The sequence below is a fragment of the Euphorbia lathyris genome, chromosome 7 (assembly GCF_963576675.1).
Source record: "Euphorbia lathyris chromosome 7, ddEupLath1.1, whole genome shotgun sequence".
NCBI classification, from domain to species: domain Eukaryota; kingdom Viridiplantae; phylum Streptophyta; class Magnoliopsida; order Malpighiales; family Euphorbiaceae; genus Euphorbia; species Euphorbia lathyris.
Window position 1 is genome coordinate 3,765,404 of NC_088916.1, and position 10,640 is coordinate 3,776,043.

Genomic DNA, 10,640 nt, shown 5'->3' on the forward strand with positions numbered 1-10,640 from the left:
TTGTTCAATAGCAACATCATTTGCTGAAGCATTGTCAACAGTAATGCACATGACCATAGTCAACCCCCACTCATCCATGCAAGAACTAATAGAATTAGCAAGATGAACCCCTTTATGACTCTCTACCACACAAACATTCAGAATTTTCTTTTGTACGCACCAATCACTATCAACAAAGTGAGCAGTTAAACACATATATGACAAATTTTGAATACTTGTCCAAGTATCTGTAGTGAATGACACTCTTTGACATTGAGAATTGATTAAAGCTTTCAATTTCATTTTTTCTGTGTTGAACAAAGCAAAACAATCCCTAGTAATAGTTCTCCTTGAAGGGATTTTGAATTCTGGAAGATTATTAGCACAAAACGTCTTAAACCCAGGTTTGTCAACAGTTCTAAAGGGCATTTCATCTATCACAATCATTTTAACCAAATCTTTTCTACAAGATTCCTGATCAAAATGATGAAAAGCTATTTTTCCTTGTTCTTTATCAGCTGGCTTGTTAAATAGTAAAATTGTCTGAGCTTTGTCTTTTGTGGTTTGTGCTTTAGTCAAGTCTTTTTTGTGTGGAAATTTTTGACAAGATTCTCTCAAATGTTTCCATAATGATGAAGTGCCTTTCTCAGATTTTCCTTGATAATTCCTATGACACCAAATACATGTAACTCTCCCCGTCTCAACCCCTTTTGAATCAAGAATTTTCTCAAAGTGATCCCAAACATAAGATCTATACTTCTTATCATTATGCAAAGTAGAATCAGCACCTGTTGAGTTTGGAGGCGTAGAAGAGCCAACAAGGTCATTTTGGAGATTTGGATCATTTCTCATGCTATCACCTTCAATACGTGATTGTGGTCGTGGAGGCCGCATAGAGCTGTATGTAATATCATCTGTTGATGAACTATCACAGATTGATTTTCTCTTGCTACCCGAAGAAGACATTTTTCCTTCATTACAAGAAAAATATATAGTTAATAATATAGAACTATTCAATAGCTATGATAAAATAGAAGATAAGACGACAAAATTCACGAGCCGAGCTTGGTCACGAGCTTGCTCACGAACGAGCTCGTTTATGGTGTTCACGAACAAAATAATATCAAATTCAGTACAATAAATAGAAAATTCAGTACAAAATAATATCAAATTCAGTACAAATTCATAGAAAATAAATACTTAAAAGTGACTAAATAAAACATGCAAATGATCTGCACGGTTATGCTCAATATCTATTTCATCAATTATACGTGTATACTCCTCCTACGCATAATTAATATATTAGTCTGTTATTGAATAAAGAAAAATAAAACATTGTAAGAGAACATGAGCAAAAATTATTTATCACCAGCGTTCTTGTATCAACTAAGAGCAATATTAGCAGACAAAGACATATTACAAACAAAATAACTCTTCTAATACAAAGAATATTATAACATGCATAACAATTGTGATTAAAATTCATTTTCATAATATCATTTACACACAGAATAAAATTTCAGATGAATTTTGAACTATTATCATTTTGATACTGTAAAATATTATTTCTCTTTACAGCATTGAACTATGTCAAAGTAATTGAATCCTTTGTGCATTTTCTACCTGCCCAAATGAAATAAACTATGCTGTTCAATTAGTTTCATGCTCCAAAAGAGGGATTTTAGCTAGCTTTGGGATTTCTTTATATATATTTGATCTTCTAAGCAACAGTTTAGTTGTCAAATAAGCTTGAAGATATATAATCTGGAAACAAATTACTTGTTATTGATTAGGCACAATTGCATCAATGCTTCATTCTGAAATCTAATTATCTCCAACAGATGCATGACTCATGACCATAAGATGCATTGAATGGCAGCAGATGTGCAAAGCACAGCAAAAAGAATCAATGATTTATATTTATATGACCAACAGGCAAAGCATCTCAATAAAACAATAGTTATTTACCAGAAATCAAAAGCAAACCAGTTACCAGAAATTACTCACCGAAAATGGAGAAAGGACGGAAGAGATGATGAAATTAGAGGGAGGCGGCGACGGTGACGATGACGGCGTGGAGGAGATGATGAAAGAAGAGAGAGGCGGAGGCGGAGCACGGCGACAGCGACAGCGACAAAGACCGCGTGGAGAGGGAGGCGGTGATCAAATAAGAGGAAGAGAAGAGAAAGAGAGGGAGGTGGCGTGGTTAGGTCGTATGATACGAGTGAGGATGAGAAAGATCAAAAAGTAAAACATGTTAACTTAGGTCGTATTGATATTTTAGTTTTTAGCACTGCTGCTGCTGATGTCTAAAATTCAACCATGGTCCCTCCCTCTTGTTAATCATATTTTATGGGATGATGGGCTCTTTTTATTTAATTGTTTTGGGCCTAAGATTACAATTTTTACTAAATTTAAATAATCATGTAAATCATATAATTTGTATTCTTTACGAAATATAAATTTGTATGAAATATAAATTTATTATTGCTAAACTTTTGGTTATTTCAGTTCGGTCCAATTCAATCCAATCCAATCCGGTTATCGGTCCGGTTCTGGATAAATTTCGGTCCAGTTCGGTCCAGTTTTTTGACGGAAAGTCAACGGTCCAATCCAGTTCGGTTCTCCAAAAAAAGTCAATGGTCCGGTCCAATTCCGGAGTTTTTCCCTCGGATATTCGGTCCGGTCCAGTATCTCCAGGATCCGCGCCCAGCCCTAATAATGATGCGTGAAATTGACCAAACTTTTCAACGTTAGGAGTAAAATTTCACCATTTTAAACGTTAGATGTAAAATGACTCCTGGTTGTAAACTTTTGAGATATCTTTGCATTTTATCCCATGATTTTTACTTAATTCATAGATCTAATTAAGATTTTGATAATTTAACATCCAAATTAAATTTAAAGCGTTAGTTTGGGAAGGCAAATCAATATTAAAATAAACAGCTACCACAATAATTTACCTATTTTATATGAAGTTGGAAGCTAGCTGGTGGTACTCATTGAAATATATAAATATTTCAATAAAGTGTTATTTTGTATAATAGAAAATAAATAGTGGAAAGTGTTTGTGGTTACATACACATTCCAAAAACGAATATTAAGTTGTTGCTTCAATTTCATACAATTTCACACACTTTCAATTTAAAAAAATAGGGTTAATTATATATAAATATCTCGTGGTTTTACGGATATGCAGATAGATATATGTGGTATTTTTACAAACACAATCTTGTGATTGTAAAATTTTGCATGTTTTTTACTTTGTCAAATTTGACCGATACCGACCTCAAAATGAAAATTTACAATAATTATTATTATATGTCTTATAGAACCATATTTTTTTATTTTTCAAAATCATCATTTTTGGAACTTTCTCTCTCTAAACATTAACTTTCTCTCTCATAAAAAACACCTAAATGACATCAAACCTAAAAAGTTGGAGAATTAAAGTTGCTTAAAATATCATTTAACTCTTGAAAACTTTCATTTTGAGATTGTTATCGGCTAAATTCTGACAAAGTGAACTCAAATGCAAAATTTTGCAAACCATAGAATTGCGTTTGTAAGAAAAAAATATCACAGGTACGCATCTGCAAATCGATGAAACCACAGGGTATCTATATATAATTAACCCTTAAAAAATATGCTTCATATTTAATATTTCTAACTCTTTGGGGACATGTTTGGTTTATAAAATAGGGAAGGAATAGAATAGTTATTTATAGAGAATCTATATTCCACCATTTTGTTCAAATTTTTAATATGGGATAGCTATTCCATGTAATTTGTATTCCTCAATTGACGGAATAGGGATTTCTAAATTAAACCATGAATAGTTATTCCATCACTCACATTTTCTTTGATTCCAAAATTAACTCTATCATACCTATTGATAATTTGTTTCACATTTCAGACAAAAAACGGTAAAAATGCGAAAAGCGGAAAAAATAGGAAAACTTGAAAAACGAGAAAATGTGCAAAATTATAAAACGTGAAAAACGTGAAAGAACAATGAAAATGGTTAAAACATGAAAACAATAAAAATGTAAAAGGTGAAAAAGGTAAAAACCTAAAAATTTGAAACGTGAAAAATGTGAATAGGTATATTAAAAATTATGTTAACTGACCTTTTTTCCGTTTTTCACGTTTGTACCGGTTTTCATGTTTTTTTTTTCATCTTTCCCTTTGATCGCTTTTCTTGTTTTTTTTAAATAATATATATTAAATATTTACATAATTTATGGTAATAATTAAATATGCTAAGAAATGTTACGATTATCCAATACATGGCGACTACAAGCAAATGCCAACCTCAAAACTACACGTATTGGCACATATCTGACTGTTCTCAACTTGGGGTGTAGACATCATTAGTGAAGCGAGACCAAACGCATCAAACGGACACAAGTTCATCATGGTGGCAATTGATTACTTCACTAAGTGGGTAGAGGCTGAGTCATTCAACAAGTTGTGAGCAATCAGATGAGAAAGTTCATTGAAAGATCCATTATTTCGAGATTTGAGGTACCCCATCACATTGTTACAGACAATGGGACTCAATTTCAGGGGGAAGGGAAGAGCCACTTTCGGGAATACATCATCGAACACAAACGTTCATCCCTATATCGTCTCCAGGCCAATGGAGCAGTAGAAACGACTAATAAGAATCTCAAAAGGATCCTTGCGAAGATGACCGATTCTCATAAAAACTCATATGAGCAATTACCTTTAGCGTTTTGGCCTACTGAACAACCATAAGAACTTCAATCGAGGCAATTACGTTCTCTCTTTTATGTGGGACAGAAGCAGTATTACCAATAGAAATGGAAAAACGATCCTTGAGAGTCGCACTCGAGGCTAAGATACCTGAAGCGAAATAGGTGAGATAAAGATGTGATCAACTGGCATTAATCGATGAAAAGACAATGGTCGAACTCTACCATGTGCAATTGTATCAAAGGAGGATCGTGCAGACCTTCAAACCTTCAATAAGAAAGTAAAGTCAGTCTGATCAGGAAAGTATCTGAGGTGAAGTTCAAGCCTAACTAGAAAGAACCGTTTGTGGCGAAAAAGATCTTCAGCAAAGGAGCGGTAAGATGATGACCATATGAATTCTCCGAACCGACCAATTTCGATAGGCTTAAGAAATACTTCTCATAATAAAAGAAAAAAAGAGAAATAAAAGATCCTGATAGGTTGAAAACCTGTAAACAGCGGCCCATGCAACAAGAAGGGATATCTCAATATGTGAAAATCATACGAGACACTTATTTAAAAATGGTTTAATACATCATTTGCCCCTCCAAAAAGCTTAATTGGCTCCTGAACTTTCAAAGTGTCCCGATAGTCCCCTCAACTTGCATAAAATGTTCAATTAGCCCCCTAAACTTGCACAAAATGTAATTAATTGATCACTCGGTTGTAAAAAAAGTAAGTAAATGAGAAATATGTATGACACACATCTTAAAAAAAGTAAAACGACCAAGATCGGAGGTATACAGTTTTAATATTAGCGAAAACAAGTTTTATAATTGAACAAGTAATAACTTCCTTTTTAATCTATTTTTAAATTATGTAATAACATTCTAAGATGCGTGAAATACATCTTCCGCATTTAATTTTTTTGCAACCGAATTATCAATTGATTACATTTTATGCAAGTTTAAGAGGCTAACTAGACATTTTATACAAATTGAGAGGGTTACTGAAACACTTTGAAAGTTCAAGAGACCAATCAACTTTTTAGACAAGTTGAGGGGTAAATAATGTATTAAGCCTTTAAAAATTCGTGAATAAATATCACTCCCAAATTACTAGTTACCGCCATCATTTGGACTTTTTTGCCCTTCTCATAATTTTGGCAAAAAACTGAAATTTTTTTCTCCAAAATCACAAACTCGAACAACAATAATTAAAATTATGAAAATAATTGATATGTGACAACCTGAATCCCGAAAATGGATGATTACAAATTGGAAACATTAAAATTTACATTTTTTTATCAAAAAAATCATGAACATAATACATATTTTTTTTTCTGACAATTAGCATTTTTCGTCACAAAATTGGAGAATTTTGTAGTTTTCATCGTAAAAAATTAAACGATTTAACATTTTCCGTCACTAAAAAGTCTATCATTGTGCCTAGGCCAAATTTTGGTCTAGGAGGTGCTGGACCCACCCGCCCAAGCCATTGATTGGGCAGATCTGGCACTCTCCTAGAACAAAATTGGCGTTTTTTCTCAAAAATTTTAATTTTTTTTTATCAAAAGGGCAAAATTGTTCAAATGGGACGGTAATAAATAATTTGGAGGCGATAAATAGCAACACCTTAAATGTAAGATAAAAAATAGTAAGATCTGACAACCTGAAAAACGAGTCTTGACAACAATAGTTATATTTTAAACAATTAAAAAAAAAAAAAATCAATAATGTATACCAGCCAACTATTTCTATTTGTTGTAAATAAATAAACATGGACATATGAATGAGAATGATTGTAATTTTTGAAATTAACTAATAGGCATCCATAGACAATCATGGTTATATCTCCTTTTGCCAAATATTTAAATGAGTTTTACCGTAATTCTCAAAACGTCCTCTAAAGTAAAGATAAAGCCACTAAACAAAAAACAAAAAGTAAGATGAACAATCATGGCTGCCTCTGGGAACATGAACTCGCTCTGAGAATCCGGAGAAAGATGATCATACCTATACAGATAAGGTCCCATGAGTAGAAGATTGAGACGGCTTCGTAGCCATAAGGTCCTCCAAAGTCTTGCGCCTCTCCTTCAAAATCGTGGACCTCTCCTCCAAAATCTTGGACCTCTCCCTGGAAATGTCACACAAAAGGAATAAGTCACGGCCTCAGCAAATGAGCACCATAAGTTTTCAAAATATTGTTTTTGTGCCTCTATCAAAACAAAGGATACGATAAAAATAAAAAGGCATTCTCAAGCTCCACCCGAGCAACTTTGAAGTATATTTTGTAAAATTCGCCAAGGCCGAAACAAACAAAAATACGGTGCAATCACAAAACGGCATTTTGAGCTCGAGTTCCCTTAAACTAACCACTAAAGAAGCCACCCACATTACAATCCCCCTCCGGGTTCATTTTTAATGTTGCCTAACCATATTTTAGGAGGAAAAACCCGGATGAAAATGCAAATTCAACATGATCTAGAGTAAGTGCAAAGAAGAGTGCTAAAACACCGATCCACCTAAAATTGAGCGTAAGAGCGAAATCCCTTGGTGAGGTACTATCGGGTTCTCAAAAGATAATCAACCCCCGTTAATATTGCCTATTAATCTTGATCATGGAGGTTTCAAATAAGTTTCGTACTCAATTGTTTGCGTAGGTACTTACCGAAACCTTTGCATAAAACCATAACTTTGAAATCACGCACTTGGCAAAACCAACCTTCGGTTTGTTTCTTAATTTTCTCAATCCCTTGTTTTTCGATTTCTTTTACTTGAGGACAAGTAAAACTTTAAAGTCCGAGGAGGTTTGATAGGGGTATTTTACCCCAATCTTTTAGCGTGATTTACGGGTTGATTTTGGATAAAATAAATAAGTTTAATTACAAAAATAAAGTGTTTTGATAAAATAAAGAAATAAAAATAAATCTCGTACTTTCAGTTAATTTTCCGTGCTTTTGATTAGTTTAGGAAATAAAAACGTCAAGCTAACTCGGCTCGCAAGATTTGTATTTCAGGTACGAGCATGGAGCAAAAATCTACTCAAATACGCGGGGCGTGAAACATGTTGTCAGCAATAATTGCCTTATCCGCAGGCGCCATGTGGAATTGACTCAGCATGCGCGGGGCGTATGCCACCCTACGTGGGGCGTATGACACATGTCGGAAATAATTGGCCTAATCCTGAAAGTCAGACTGCACTGTCTCCCTGGGTCAACTCTTCATACGCAGGGCGTATAACCATACACGCGAGGCGTACCAGGCAATTCCTCAATGATAAAAACTCAGAGACTCTTTTACGCGGAGCGTACTTCAGCTACGCACGGCGTAAAAGCTCCAATTCAAGCAATAAAACTTCAGAGACTCAAACACGCGGGGCGTGCTTGAGACAACAAGACACGGAATTGGTCCACATGCAGGACATTTCTGACGGAATGGGCACTTACGCGGGGCGTAGACCACCTCACGCGGGGCGTATCATGGGATTTCTGCACCAAATAATGTTGCTCCATACTTGTACTTTGTGAAGTTACAACATTTCCCTTGCTTGATGTCTATAAATAGGAAGCTTTTGAACTTCATTAGACACCAAGAAATAATTACACACTAGAGAGCAAACTATACTTGTTTTGATTATTGTTGTAGTATAGATTCAGTTTTTGTAGCTAAACTCTCCACCTCGAGAGCTTGTTCGGTTGTTTCGGCATTCCATCGAAGTTCCGCTCCACCATTCGTCACCAAGCTTGAGAGTTCCATCTCCACGACCTAGGAGACGACTTTGAGTCCGGTTAGCTAGTTTCAAGGGCGGATTCTCCCCTTTTACGTGCTAATTAGCTTGTACTCTTCCTATGTACTAGGCTTGGTTGTATTTCATTTATATACATTTCATATTTATAATTTCATGATTTATAATCTCTATTTCCCTTTACGTGTTAGTGTTTGCTACTTGTTTTGATATTGATAATTGATTATTGTGTAGGAGAACGCGATTTCCGACGCCATTCGGGCTATCTTTAGGGAGTTATATAGGTGTTGCCCTACCGGAAGTGACAAATCGGAAACCGTAGGAATTGACAAACCACAGAACTTACGAGCCCTAGTTTCTAATTCCCCCGCATTAGACACGCCTTGACTAGGAATCACGTAGTCTAAGTGCTTCACGGGTCGGTCCTACTACACTTAGTCGTCTTTGCAAGAGTAAAATATTATCCGTATACATTTAGAGTCGTTATTTGTCGTGGTTATAACTTATCGATATTCATCCCACTTCATAGGGTTTTAGCTACATAAATCTGAGTCGCCAATAGTTAGGGATAGTGTGTAGTTGTGTCTTACTTTACCCCAAAGTAATCGCCGCTTAAATAACATACGAAACCGAGTCGTCTAATACTTGTAATTATAAATCCCGTGGATTCGATACCCGGTCTTAACCGGATTATTACTTGATACGATGAGGTACACTTGCCCCTAAGTAGTCGTAGCGTCTAGTAGAGTTAATAGCAATTTATAAAGATCACATCCATAGATATAGAGTCCGCACTCATAATATATACATTTCGTCGTGGAAACTCTACCACTAGGCGTCGCGCTATCAGTAACCAAGAGAAAGGAAGCAGATTTCCTTCAAAGTTTGATAACGCCAAACACAAGTCAGACTCGGTTGACAAAAATAAGCAAAAGGGAGAAGAGAAACCGAGACCAAGCAAACTTCAGTGTTTCAAATGTTTGGGATTCGGTCACATAGCATCCGAATGCACAAATAGACGAGCCATGATCATGAGGGGCGGAGAAGTAGTCACTGACACTGAAAGTGATTGTGATGAGGTCGAAGAAGAAAACGAAGACTCTGAGGAGGCGGAATACTTCACTAGAGCCGAACGAGGGGAGTCGTTAGTCGTCCTACGACTATTGAATTCTCAAATGAAGATTGCTGAGGACAAGATACAACGGGAAAACATCTTCCACACTCGATGTCTCGTGCAAGGCAAGGTATGTAGTGTGATTATTGATAGTGGTAGTTGTGCTAATGTAGCTAGTACCACCTTAGTAGAAAAGCTAGGGTTAGCAGTCACAAAGCACCCGCGCCCTTATAAATTGCAATGGTTAAATGATTGTGGGGAGATTAAAGTAAATAGACAAGTCTTAGTGTCCCTCAAAATTGGGCAATACAAGGATGAAATATTGTGTGATGTAGTACCCATGCAAGCTGGTCATATTTTGTTGGGTAGACCTTGGCAGTTTGATAGAGATGTTATGCATTTAGGGAGAAAGAACCGTTACAGTTTTGAACATGTTGGTAAAAAAATTGTTTTAGCTCCCTTAACGCCTACAGAGGTCTATGAAGACCAAATCAAGCTTAGAAATCATAGTGGGTCTGTTTCTAATAAAACTCATGTATCATCTAATGATAACCAAGAGTTGAGAGAAAAGCATGGTGAGAAGAGTGATGAAAATGAGGATTTGGTGAGAGAAAAGCAAAATTCAAATAAAAATGAGAGACTTGATAATGATGTGGCCAAAGAGCGAGAGAGCTGAGGTAAAAGTAATTCTGAAATTGCAAAAGGAGAGGGGCCACATGCAAAAGGAGAGTCAAGAGAGAATAATAGTGTGGGGCGGGGTAAGGCTAATTTCTTTGCGAGGTCCAACGAGGTTAAGTATGCTCTTTCTGTAAATAAACCTGTCTTATTACTTGTTTATAGAGAAGCATATGTAAGTCAAGCTGATAATGTCATGCCTAGTTCTTGTATTTCTCTTTTGCAGGAATATCAAGATGTCATGCCCGAGGAATTGCCTGAAGGATTACCACCTATTCGGGGGATCGAACATCAGATCGACCTAGTACCTGCGACAGTCATTCCTAACCGTCCAGCATATCGGTGTAATCCTGAGGAAACGAAGGAGTTACAACGTCAAGTGGAGGAGTTACTTGCTAAAGGGTACGTGAGGGAGTCGATGAGCCCA